At 37.1% G+C, this 13367-nt stretch overlaps 2 protein-coding genes across 9 annotated transcripts in view; one reads left to right on the top strand and one right to left on the bottom strand.

Moving 5' to 3' along the window:
* Positions 1-13367, top strand: part of Pde11 (Phosphodiesterase 11) — a 251591-nt gene that overhangs the window by 153709 nt on the left and 84515 nt on the right. The window lies entirely within an intron of this gene.
* Positions 1-13367, bottom strand: part of LOC137241255 (polycystin-2-like protein 1) — a 96329-nt gene that overhangs the window by 82928 nt on the left and 34 nt on the right. Inside the window, exon 2 of the mRNA XM_067768647.1 lies at positions 12875-12961. The gene's annotated coding sequence lies outside the window, so the exon portion shown is untranslated. The remainder of the gene's footprint in view (positions 1-12874; positions 12962-13367) is intronic.

Here is a 13367-nt window from a genome sequence, read left to right on the forward strand (position 1 = left end):
TTTTGAACATTTCAAAAGGTCATAAGGTGAATTGAATTTATGACTTTTCTTTATTTGACTTTATAGCCATTTAGCTAATTTCAGTTTGGCCTTATGACTATTTCTGGAAAAAGAATATAACTACAAAAAAAATTTAAGATCAGCACGAAAGCAGAAAACTTCTGCAGGAAGGGCTAGACGTTAGTTGAATATGCTCTTCTTATTTTGAAGGAATTCTCAGCAGCCCAGCTTTTAATCAGATTTTGCACTGTAATTAGATCGGAGTCTAGAGAAAGATGCGAAAAGATACAGGCGAAAATTTCGCGTGATGTTTTATACCAAATTTTCTATAAGCTTTTAGTTAAATAAGTTCTTCTCATCTTAGAGAGGACCTCTGGGGTATGTTTTTTATACGATATTTCACTAGAATGGTACCAAAGAGGAGCGCAGTATCCCAAAATTTGGAATAAAAAAGGACCTCAACTTTTATTTTTATGTTGCTTACTAGTTCATAGCCAACTACTTTTCTTATGTCAACAATTTTTTTTTGATTTGCATTATATTTAAAGCAGTATCCCAAAATATGAAAAAAATATCGCTTTTCATTCGACTGATCAAAAATATAGCCAAAAAATAGAACAAGGTGCACAAAAATTATAATTGACCTTATGGCCACTTGACTCTTCTCAAAGTTGACTTTATGGGCATTTCAGAAAAGCACGATGGTCATACTGTCCATATCGATAATACTGCAAACATTTAAAATTTGACGTTATGACTACTTTGTGATCATTTTCAGCTGCTATAAGGTCAATTGACCATTGACTTTATGTCACCCCTTCACTTTTAACTTCATATATTTAACTATTTCATAGCCAAATACTTTTCTTATGGCAACATTTACATTATATTAAACAAAAAATTTTTTTTTTCTCCATCTTTTCACCAATAATGAAAATTTCAACTGAAACTCAAATACTGCGATCAATTAAGTTTTGTACAAACAAAGCGACTGACGTAATTCCATTGAAACACAGAGCTAGTTGCAATTTAGCGCTCAGTAACCCAAACAAAAAATACTACACAGTCAAAAATTATACACAAATTGAATTAAACACCCACACTCACGTCAAATAGGACAAATATGAAAACAAAAGTTAAAGATTAATTTTCACTTATTGACAAATTCTGGAACAAGCAACAACTTCAGCACTTCTAAGCTAATGCATAATGAAAACAAAGTAGACCGGCTTTTGTTTGTTTAGTTTTGCAAACGTCAGCTTTCGTATATATGTAAGTCTCGGTAGAGTGACGCAATTTGACGTCACGCAAAATGCAAACAAATAGTTCGTTTTAAATAATCGCACATTTATAAGAACTTACAAAATGAAATTTATCGTAGCAATTAGTATACGAAATTTAGATACTTTCTACTTTTTTTTTATGCTAGTTTATAGAGAGGCTAGCCAACCCGACAATATTGGACCAAAACTTATAAAGATTAGCTATTGATGACATCAGCATATTTGAATGAAAATATTTTTTCATTGAGGAAGGTAAAAAGTAAAACCGTTTTTAAATACATAAGTACTTCCTGTTTGAAAAAATGCTTATGGCTCATACGCAAGTCTATATATTCAGCCAGAAAACGTCACCAATCTACATACTTGGTATATAACCAAATGTTTATTCATCTTTTGCCGCCAAATCGTTCGTTTCACTCAATCAGTCATTCATAAAAGTTTATTTACTTGCAAAGTGTTCGTTATAGATTTGAATGTGGTGTGTATTCTGGCAACGGAAATTTTGATTTGAAGGTGACAATTTAAATGTTTTTAAATGAAAAAAGACAAAGGGTTATTCTAAGAAGGCTGCCAAGGTTATAGTAAGTATATTGAATAAGCACCGAGCAGCTTAGTCTCCCTGGAGAATTTATCTCTACAGATTTCAGCACTCATATCAGCCTAGGCGTATCTTATTACTTTAAACGAGCAATTCTTGTTTGTTTGTATAGCCGAACGATCTCGGGAACGGCTCAACCGATTTAAATGAAATTTGGCACAGAGATAACGTATCACCTTCTAAGACTTTCTACGTAGGTGTTGCCACTCAGAATGTTTCCACCTATTCGAAATTTAAAAAAAATTGCATGAAATATGCCGATATGGGTATCAAATGAAAGGCATTTCACTCCGCATTACAGTAGGGACATTTTTGAGTAGCGTTGCCATTTAGGGTTGGGGTAGTTAGACGAAATAGTACTCTACTTACTCATATTCTATTAAAACTTTAAAGGAGAACATTAAAGTTAAAAATCTTCGTAAAGAAATCTTACACATGATTTGACTTACTTTTCTTAATTTCACACACGCTAATAAAATTGAAATGCAAGGCACTGTGGCATATTCTACCAAAATATATTTAAATGCATATGTTTGGCAAATATGAAATGAATTATTGCAATTTCTCACAGATTACTATTAGAAAGATTTCTCACCATAGCAAAAAGATATCTCACCATGGTAATTTGATACCGTTGAACACTAGAGGCATATGTTCAATTTGAAAACGACATTTAACTACTTACCAACAGATGGCGCTTAGGGAGCTAAGTTGACATTTAATTAAACTAACTAATAGTTGTCATTCGTGAAATTTACAAGTTTTTGGAATGTAATAAAATTGTGAGACTTTCATAGTGTATAACTAAAAAATGTTTGAAATTAATAATTTGGCGGATGAAGATACTCGAGAAACGTTCCCAGCACAACGAAACGTTGCCGAGCAAAGCTCGGTCGCCCAGGTACTTAGTAACTTAATAGCCTAGCAGAGTTGAAACACCTTTGTTTGTGTTAATTATATTCCAGGAAACACTAACCTGCTTTGGTTTTGCTGTCGATATACGTAAACCAACTTTAGTTTTTTTCAATTTCTTTTCTCTCTTTTCATGTGGTCAACTGCCATAAAGTCAACTGACTTAATGACAACTTCAAATGTAAAATAAGGTAAAAAATCTAAAGTCTCCAGCACATAGCAACTTTATACGTGTTGGTGTGAAAGAAAATCATTGACATTAAGTTCACTGAAAAAAAGGCGTTATGGGTGGGGTGACATATGGTCAATTGACCTTACGACCACTTCAAGTAGCTATAAAGTGAATTGGCCATAACACTGGTGAAGTAGTCATAACACTTAGAATGGCAATAAAGTCAGTTGACTTTATGACCTTTTAAAATTTGATTTAGTGGCCATTTAGAATATTTTCACTGTATGATGAAGAAATTTAGTTGAAATGTTTTTTTTTTATTACAAGCAAATAATTGCAGAAGCCGCTTTTTAGTCTTATTTCACACTGCAGTGAAACCAGAATGAAGGAAAAGTAGCGACGTAGGCGAAAATTGTAGTAGAAAGTTGCGCGAATTTGTATTTTAAATTTTTACTAGGCTTGTAGTTGAATAAGTTCTACTTACTTTAAAGAATAAATATGATTTTGCACTGGAATGAATCCATAATATTGGAAAATAGGTACCGCCCACCATTTTTTCGGAAGAAAATTATTTATTTGAATTTTAAAAATTCCATATTCTAAGATATTACAACTTCTATTCTCAAATGTAGCAAAACATAGCTGCAAATTTACCGTTTTTCCCATTTTAATACGTGAAGGTCTGAAACAAAATAAATGACTTTCTTCCCTCGTGAGAAATCTCAGTTGACTTTATAACCATTTCAAGTCGGTTATTATTTCAATATTCTTGATACTGTAACATTTGACTTTGTGACCATTTCATACTGTCATGTTTTAGATTAACCTTGTGACCATTTGAAGTGGTCATTAAACTCGTGAAATTGCTAATATTTAGGGAATAATAGCTTGCTGTGCCAAAGAACCCAAAGAAGACAATCAATATTTTATTATATGCCACCATAGCTACTTTAGTTTTTTTTCAAGAAGATATGAATCAGTTGAAACTGTTATTATTATTTCTTAATAGTAGCTTGATAATCTCAGAAAAGGGTCATCAAACAGCTGTCGTTGAATTAGAATTAACAATCGCTTTTTGCTAAGCTTTACTTTTCTTAACATCCGGATTTTATTGAATTACGCTTACTTCATGTGAACAGATTTACTCCCCTTGAAAATGGTGACACTTTTTGCTGAGGTCAAAGTACAAGCAATTGAACTGTTTGCTTTAGACATACATCCAAAGTCATTTTTATAGACGGCACATTCAAAGAGAAAAAAAAAGTGAACGACCAGGTTATTGATACGCATCAATCGTTTGGGTGTCATCTTTAAAAATTTACCAATAACCTTTACCAAATTGAGTCAGAGGAAAATCCATTGATTCTGAAATATCTTCAAAAGCGTATCGTCTCAGATAAACTTATACATTTGATTCATACACTGAAAGAAAAAGACTGGTAAAATCAACCGAAATACGGGTCAATTCAACCGGAATTTCTGTAAATTGTTATCCATCACAACAAGATGTTGAATCAACTGCGCACAAATCGTTGATACGTAATTGACCCTTTTAGTAGTCAAATGAACAAAAAAAGTTGTTGCGACAGCTTTGTTCGAAAGTACTTATGTTGCGGCATTTGCAAGGCAGACGAGTTTTCACTGAGATCTTTTCATGGCAGAAACACATTCGGAGTGCTTGCTGAACAGTGCCGGGGGCGACCCCGCTTAGGAAAATTTTATTCTAATTGAAAAACCTTATTTCTAAAATTTTTATTTTGCTTTGCCCAGGGTGTGAACCCAGGGTCTTCCGTGTGGTAGGCGGAGTGCATCCGTGTGGATACATATAGTACACAGCATACATAAGTACAAAGTAGAGAGCGCAGTGAGCGTAAAATTCTCTTTGAAATTTGCTCATGTATTGACTGTTGGTCGCTGTTGAAATGACCAGTGAGATCAGTTGTGTTAACAAAAAAATCAGTTAGATTGATAAGGAATCTGTCAATTTTACAGAATTTTGTTAACTTAAGAGCGACAATTTCTCTTCTGTTGAAATGACTAAACTAATTTGTTCGCTTAACAAATAACTCGGTCGAATTAACCATAATTCGACCAATTTCGTCGAATCTCCGTTAAGTCAAGAACAACAGAACCGATTTGTCTATTTTATTAGCAACATTTCTTTCAGTGTATACATAATGATACATATACATAGTAAATCTCCCAGCATGTTTGTATTAATTTGCTCAGTTTGTTGAAATTCCGCAACTGAATGTAATTTGGCAGTTACATCGCCGTCTGGTCAATCTCTGTTGACCCTCGTAACCCCGTTTCAATGTTGGTTCTACTATGAAGTTAAACGATTTGCTGTACTAAGCTTTTGTTCTTTTTTGCCGAGTTTATTTTCTCATTTCGCATATAACATGAAATATATAATAATACCCATACATATACTAAATGAAAATTTAGTTTAGCGCGCCTGATATTGGCCAACAGTGAATAGGCGCTTTCAGCGAACATCACTGTTGATCAGTCGTGAGTAATAGTTTTATGAACGCACCGTTGAGTATATTTGATTCACTCAAGGGTTACGAGTTTACGTCAAATGCGTGAGCTCACATTTTTTGCGTTACATTTGCTCAACGTGTTTATTTGGCTATCTGATAGTGTTAAGACACTTTAAAGTTTTGGTTATGTATACAATTTTTCCTTTTAATATTATGATGAAGTATATAAAATAATTTAAAAAGTCCTTTTTTGAAGTATAATTATTTCATTTGGCAGTTGGCCCAACGCGCCGTTCAGAATTTCAGATATTTTCTATCACTCAACTGGCGTAAACATGTTTGCAACATATCAACAAAAATATTGTTGGCTGAAAGCGCCCCCATGTGTGTCAAAGTACAGAAAATTGTTTTAACTTGATTTGCTACAATTATTTGTGTGCATAGGTGCTACAAACACATTCTACTGTATGTTTGTTTTTTTAGTTATAAATTCAACACTCATTCATTTAACTTGTCAACAGCTGATAATAAAACGGTTCTTAAATTGTACGTGTAGGTATATGAACATACTACTTTGTTTTTCAAAAACAGCTGCTGATTAGAAATTAACAAACATATCTCGTGTTTATTCTTTTATTTTATCTCATAACTGTTTATGGTAACTTTCCGTAACTAGTACATGTGGGAGCTCGAGCGACCGGAAGCTAACTTTGCTTCTTATGAAAAAAAAAAACTGTTTTCCTATAAACCTAACTCGCAACTCGCAAGCAACTATGTAATATATTATAATCTAGCAGACCCGGCAGACGTTGTTCTGCTCTAAATTTGGTCTATCTGCATACATCTTAATAAGCGTTTTCTGTCTAACTCTGCCTCCCCCCTCTTATAATCCTTTTATTCACTCCTCCCTCCGTCTTTTTCTATTCATCTATCTCTATTTCGTCTCACTCTATCTCATTATCAGTCTCCTTCTCCTTCCCTCTTTTCTCTTCTCTCAAGTTCTTCTCATTCTTCTTCAACCCTTATTGCCATGGAAATTACGTTAAAGCTCTCAGCAACAGCTTTCATTTGGTATCCATATTACACACACATTGTAGGGGAATCCGGGTCCACGTTTTAGCCTATATCTCGAGACCCTAGTCACCCAGCGATATACAAATTACTCTGCACTAAAGCACACATCAGCAGCTTCAATTTGATACCCATAATGTAAAAACACATCCTAGTGTTACCCTGATCCACGTTTTGGCCTATACCTCGAGACCCTAGTCACCAATAGGTATGAAAACTACCCCGTACTAAAGCACTCATCAACAGCTTCAATTTGATACCCATAATGTAAAAACACATCCCAGTGTTACCCTGATCCACATTTTGGCCTATATCTCGAGACCCTAGTCACAAATAGGTATGAAAATTACCCTGTACTAAAGCACTCATCAACAGCTTTCATTTGTTATCCATTTTGTATAAACACTGTCTAGGCGGACGCGGGCCCACGTTTTGGTCTATATCTCGAGACCCTAGTCACAAATAGGTATAAAAATTACGCTGTGCTAAAGCACTCATCAACAGCTTCATTTGGTACCCATAATGTAAAAACACATCTTAGTGTTATCCTGATCCCCCTTTTGGTCTATATCTCGAGACCCTAGTCACAAATCGGTATGAAAATTACCTTGTACTAAATAAATCATCAACAGCTTTCATTTGTTTTCCATATTCTATAAAAAATTCTAGGGGCCACGTTTTTGCCTATATATCCAGACCCTAGTCACCCAGGGGTACGAAAAATACCCCGTATCAAAGTACTCATAAACAGCTTCCAGTTGATACCATATTGTACAAACACATCCCAGGATCACCCAGGTCCACGTTTTGATCTCAAGACCCTAGCCAGAACGGGATAAAAGGTATCCTATGTCCGTCTCCTTGTTCTAAGCTACTTCTCCACCAATTTTCAGCCAAATCGGCTAATCCTTTCTTGAGTTATGCGTAGTGTAACTAACACCACTTTCTTTTATATGTATAGATTTGAGAAAAACGTATGTCTCATACATTTTTAAGATTTAAAAAAACGAATGGCATCCATCTTCACTAAAATTTCTTCAATTTTTTTATGTTTGTAATTTAATTTATATTTTTTCTTGTACTTAATAAATGCCATTAATCAAGCTCAACGCCATAATGTGTTCATGCAGTTTAGCTAATGCGATACATTTATTATGGACTGATGTTACTTTTACAAAGCTTCATGCTCATTTACTTGAATCTCATAAGTGAGTTTTTACGCTGATTTCATAAAAGATATTAGCAATGGGTGCTTTTCAATTTGATAAATTTACAAAAATATCGCAGTCTGTTTTCTTTAATTTTGAGGTTAGCCAAAGTCGCACAGAGCGGTTTGGTGATAGCGTGCTCTTCCTACCACCAGTGTAATCGCCCCTCAGCAATGGTTTGGCAAACACTTCGAATTTATTTCTGGAATGAATAGCTGCTCGGTGGAAGTCGCAGATTGACTAGCAGCTGCTGTTCGGGGTCGGCATAAAACATATAGGACCGAACCGAAATTTGGAAAAATTTGAAAGTAGCAAGTTGCAAATTAAAAGAGCAGTACACCAAAGTTTCTTCGGAGGAAAGTGGCGCCGCTGAGATGCAGAAAATTTATGTGATAAAAAGAAACTCAAGAGGGGTATAGCAGTATCCTTAGTTTACTTCCGCCCTGAACTATTAACTCCGATGGGCGGTGTTAACACTATCATTTCAAGAAGGAATGATAGGAACAGGGGCACGGTTCCAACTTATAACTTACTAATCTACATCGATGGCTCAAAAATGGACTCAGGGTCGGGGCTGAAATTTGTTCGCATTCTCTTGAGATGTCTACGTCATTCAAATTGCCGTCATAATGTAGTGTGTTTCAAGCAGAAGTGAGAGCGATTTGGCAAACCTGCAAATCATTCGTGGTCTAGAACATAACTGGTAAAGTATCCGGGCAGAGGCAATGCGCATTTATTAAACAAGGAATGCCGGTTAACATGTTCCAGCTGAACCAAAACTTCACGCTGGTCTCTATTAGGGTTTTGGACATTGCCTGTTCGTAAAATCGCGGGGTGTTTTGTGCATTTTGTGTGTTTCTTTAAAGAAAAAAGACGCATTACGGCAAACAAAAATGAAGAGATAAAATGAAAAAATTGTAGAAAGCTTAAATAAATCATACGAAATTATAACGAAATGTGATAAGCCAACTGTCAAAAACCTTAATAGCTCGCAGCAATCAATTTTCGATATCAAACATACGTGCTGACGCTTCGTATTCATTTGTACCCTCTGGTAGAGCAATGCAAGCAACATTTAGCTGAAGCTAACCGCCAATCTCGAAATATCCATTATCTGGGCTTCGAGACATAGGGCAATAGAAGAAAATGAAATGTCTAATGAGCAAAGCGCAAGGAAGTGAGGAAGTAACCAGCGTGAAGGCATACCCCTAGGGGTAGCCAAGTGGGAAATTCGAAATTTTTATGTATTGGTCAGGCTTCGTGATATGGGATATGGGCTTCCTGACTTGGGATACTCTAATCTTCTTAACAGGCTCGAATTTATCCCGGACAGGACGGACTATTGTATGCAGATAACTGCTCCCTATACAACCTTCAACCTAGTCATTCCCACGAGAGAGGAATGGGGAATAGGAGTCATCTGGGGAAGGGGAGCGGTTAACTTGTTCACGGATGAGTCGAAGTTGGACAAACGGTTGGGGAGGGAGGTCTCTTGTCAAGAGATAAGCTGCAAGTTTAGGTTGACTGATCACTGCAGTGTATTACAAGCGGAAGTTGTTGCGATTAAGGATGCGGTGGATGAAATGCTATCCAGAGCTACTACGGTTGGGAAATTTGACATCTACTCTGAGAGCCAAGCGGCTGTCAATGCCTTGAGTTCAACTACAGTGCCTGACCTCGCTTGCGATTGCATGGAACTATTTTGTAATTAAAATTATCTGGGTCCCGAGCCAAAGTGATATCCCTGACAACTGTCAAGCGGATCTTTTAGCGCGCATCGGTACAAATGAACCGGATGAAGATGGCTATAGGGATTTTGGGATTCCCCTGGTCACCTGTGGTTTGCTCCTCCATAGCTGGACCTCGAGTTAGCTCATCAAATGTTGGGCGGACATCACCTCTTGCAGGGTAGCAAGATCTTTCTGGCCGGAAGTGGTTGGCATGAGGTCTGCCGAAATTATTGGGTTCAATGGTCATTGGGGTTTTGATAAAGCACTGCTCCATAGGTATCGATGCGGTAAGTCTCAATATACTGGAAACTCTATCCTGCTTCAACTGTATGGAGGACGATGAGGTGGAATCATGAAATCACTTTATGCTTGATTGCCCAGCTTTTACCAGAACTAGGCGAAGAACTTCGGTCACGACTCACTTGGATCTCCCGAGAATTTGTCCAAGATTGAGATCGGTATCCTTCGGAACTTTATCGTTGCTACCCAATGATTCTCTAAGTAGCTATACCTACGTCACAGTTATTTTATTGTATGTGGTATCACAACGAACGTTCATGTTGTCCAAGTGAGCTTTCCTTATCAAGGCAACTACCACCTACATAACCTGACCTAACCTATGTGTCCAAAGCTCAGTAAAAGTGGTGGACCATCACGGGCTGTGCAACTTTATTAGCCAGAAGACAATAAAGGAAGGAAAAGGAGTCTACTGGATTGATCTGAGCTGACACCGATGAACTTATAGCGGTCTGCACGGGTGATTGGGCCTTAGGCACGTATGTGGAAAAGGTGAGTAGTGACTACTGCAGAAAAGGGTTTTGGTCATTTTGTAGAAACAAATAGAATTTTCACTTAAGCTGCCCTATTTCATTTATAAACACATTGTTGTGAACAGAAATAGAAAAGTCAGTCTTCGTCCCCAAAAAACTAATAGTAGATATTTTCATAATGCAGGGTGTTATTTTTGGTTATAGTTTTTATAGGCGAAAAATAACTTTGGTTAATATGGAATACATCTTTCCCTTAAAAGCTAAAATATTCCATATTATTTTGATAAGTAGTTCTACACATAAGATTATTGTGCTCAAACCACGAAAAATAACTAACAAAACCGCGTCTTTTTTTTCTGAGAAAAAGCAAAAATATTGCAATGCTTCTATAGAAAATTTATAATGCAATAAGAGCTTTCTTTATTACTTAAATCTTGCTTAACACACTTTTAGCTTAAGTAAAATGAAACGAATGAATAAATATTAAGTTGTCAAAGTTGTTGTTATTCTTTGTTTTTGTATCCCTCTCCTTCTTCCTTTTCAACTTTTCAGCGCCACTTGATAACAATGTATTATACCATGTGCTAATTATTTATTACGCTCGCAAAAGTTGTAAAGTAACTAATTTATTGCTGTGGGTGTATTGAGGCGTGAAGTTGTGATTTACTTGAGTGTTAAATGGCTAAAAAGCAAGTGCAGGAAGAAAAAGAAGAAACTAAAGAAGACTTCAACTATAAATGCTCTCTGTTTGAGATATACATAAACATATGTATGTATGTGTGTTCGTAAATTTGGTTAATTGCGAGTGTAAAATAATTACGTTTTAAAATATTAAAACAAAGGGTTTGTGTCATGTGCGAGGAGAGAGAGCTGTTGAAATTAAGTGGCGCCACCAAGTACTTTAACAAAGTGAAAAGTATATTACGTAAGGGTTTTTTTAAGTATCAAAAAAATAAAAGTGAGAGAATAAAAGTACGGAAACAAAAGCTTTATATGGTTGTTAACTATGCAGTACCAGCAGTCCCCATATCAGAACTAAAGTTTCCTCCGGTACTCGGACGTGTATGAATGGCATTTAAAGGATTTTCAAGCACAATACGTAGCTTTCGTTCATTTCGGAATTATTTCTAGAACGATTTCGGAGCAATTTATGGACTGGAATATACTTGGGTTCCAAAAAAGTAAGTGCTTTTGAATTATCATTTTTCAGGAAATTGCAAGACCATTCCAAACGCTGAAAGCCGAAACATTCAGGAAAATAACGAAAATTTCTTTCGAGGAGAATAAAGGGGTGAATACGGGCCCCCTACTAAGACAACTCTTGATACCCCCAGCGGGTTAGGTGGCTTAGAATATACCCGCTGTAGATATGCCAGTCGTAAGAGGCGACTAAAACACCAAATTGATTCAAGGGGTTGTGTAGCGCAACCCTCTCAAGGGATTGCAGGCGCAATATATAGCTTCTCCAACCCCATTGTCAACCTCACCTACCCGTCGCGAATCTTGTTTCGTTAACAGCCAAGGTTCTGGCGAACCCGAACTCCTGAAGGATCTAGGGGGTGGGAGGGCGGTATGGCCTAGAAGGTTTCATGTGGTCATACGAAATCGTTACCGAGATGGTCGGGCTAGCACCTTTATCGAGCTTTGCACCCGAACGTGCCGGATCTGCATTCGGCAAAGGACCATCAACTTCAATGACACTCCCCAAGGCCTTCGGGCAGTGTCCCTATCGTTACAACAATAACAACAACAACAACTCTTAGTGATAAAGAGTTTGGTAATTTATCACTTCAGTATCACAACAGTGCATTCTAAAAGTGGTCCTTTACACCACTTCACTTTGCTTAAGAGAAAATTGTTACCATTTGCCTGCAGGAGCATGCAGTACTTTTTAGTAAGCTTAAACGCAAGTAGAAAAGAAGGATACACAGAGGATAGATGGCGATCGTATGGTTGTTCGTTCAGTATTCTCCTTCAATTTGTCTTACTGCATTTATGTACTATATGGTGCTACATATGCTAGGGTGTACACCATCTTTTCAGACAATCAAGAGGCTATTGAAACATTGGGCTTCAAAATACTTCGGTGGAGTGTGGTTGGCGAGTGCTTGAAGGCGTTCGATGTACCAGTGTAAACGAAACGGCTTTATGACAATTGTCACGCAGTTGTCTTAGCCCAATATATGTCAATAGCGTCTATGGAACACCGCCGGTCGGATCCTGTCTACTTCTCGAATAATGAGCCTCGATTCAGCTAAGCAAGCATTGTGCTTACACCATCTCTTTCCAGGTATCGAGTTCTTTTTAGTCAGTTGTTGATACCAAGCGCAAACTACTAGAGTTCACTAAGGCTGATATCTCACGGGGAGTGAAGTATTGACATGCACCTGTCGATGAAAATGCAGATGGTGTGGCTTGGTGCATGGAAGATGCGGAGTTCTGAAAAACTGGCTGTAAATGAATCACAAAAAAATTGACTGGGGTTAATATCTGCCTTACCGGGTAGTATATCGTTGCTAAGCAGCGACTCAATTATTGGTTAGAACTCAGTGTCACCACAGATTAAAGTAACACCGTGAAAGTGTTCAAGGGAGATCTTTGCACCCAGTTGGGACCCTGGCCATCCAACTTAAATTAACCTTACCTAATGCTTACTGCAACTTTGATGGCCACTTGGCAACTCTGCTTAGAATGCAAACATTTAGGCGGCTGGTTAGGTAGAATTTTACGTCTAGAAATAGGTCAATATCGAAATGAGTTAAACGGCATAACTGTCTTACATATTCTATGGATCGATGAGTCGCTGTGATCGTCCTTGCTTTAGCAGAAGCTACTTTGCTTTGATTTTCGATTGAGTTTTAAGCTGCAGACATTGGTGCTTTATCGGTAACCGTATCGGCAACCTTATAACAGCTGATTCGACCAACCTTATGGGAATCAATGCAATAGATTATTGGTGCCGCTAAGGTCGTAACCGTATCGTAGCCAACCAATTGGCTTTTGGTTTATCGTCGTAACGATAAACAGCTGATTACGTTAGGGATACGACTACAGCGATACGACAAACGGCACCAATGACTGCAGCTTTAAACCGCTAGCCTAAAAGCATGCTAGGTTTTATAGTTCCGGTGGAGTGC

This window comes from Eurosta solidaginis, chromosome 2, assembly GCF_040869045.1.
Source record: "Eurosta solidaginis isolate ZX-2024a chromosome 2, ASM4086904v1, whole genome shotgun sequence".
Lineage (NCBI taxonomy): Eukaryota > Metazoa > Arthropoda > Insecta > Diptera > Tephritidae > Eurosta > Eurosta solidaginis.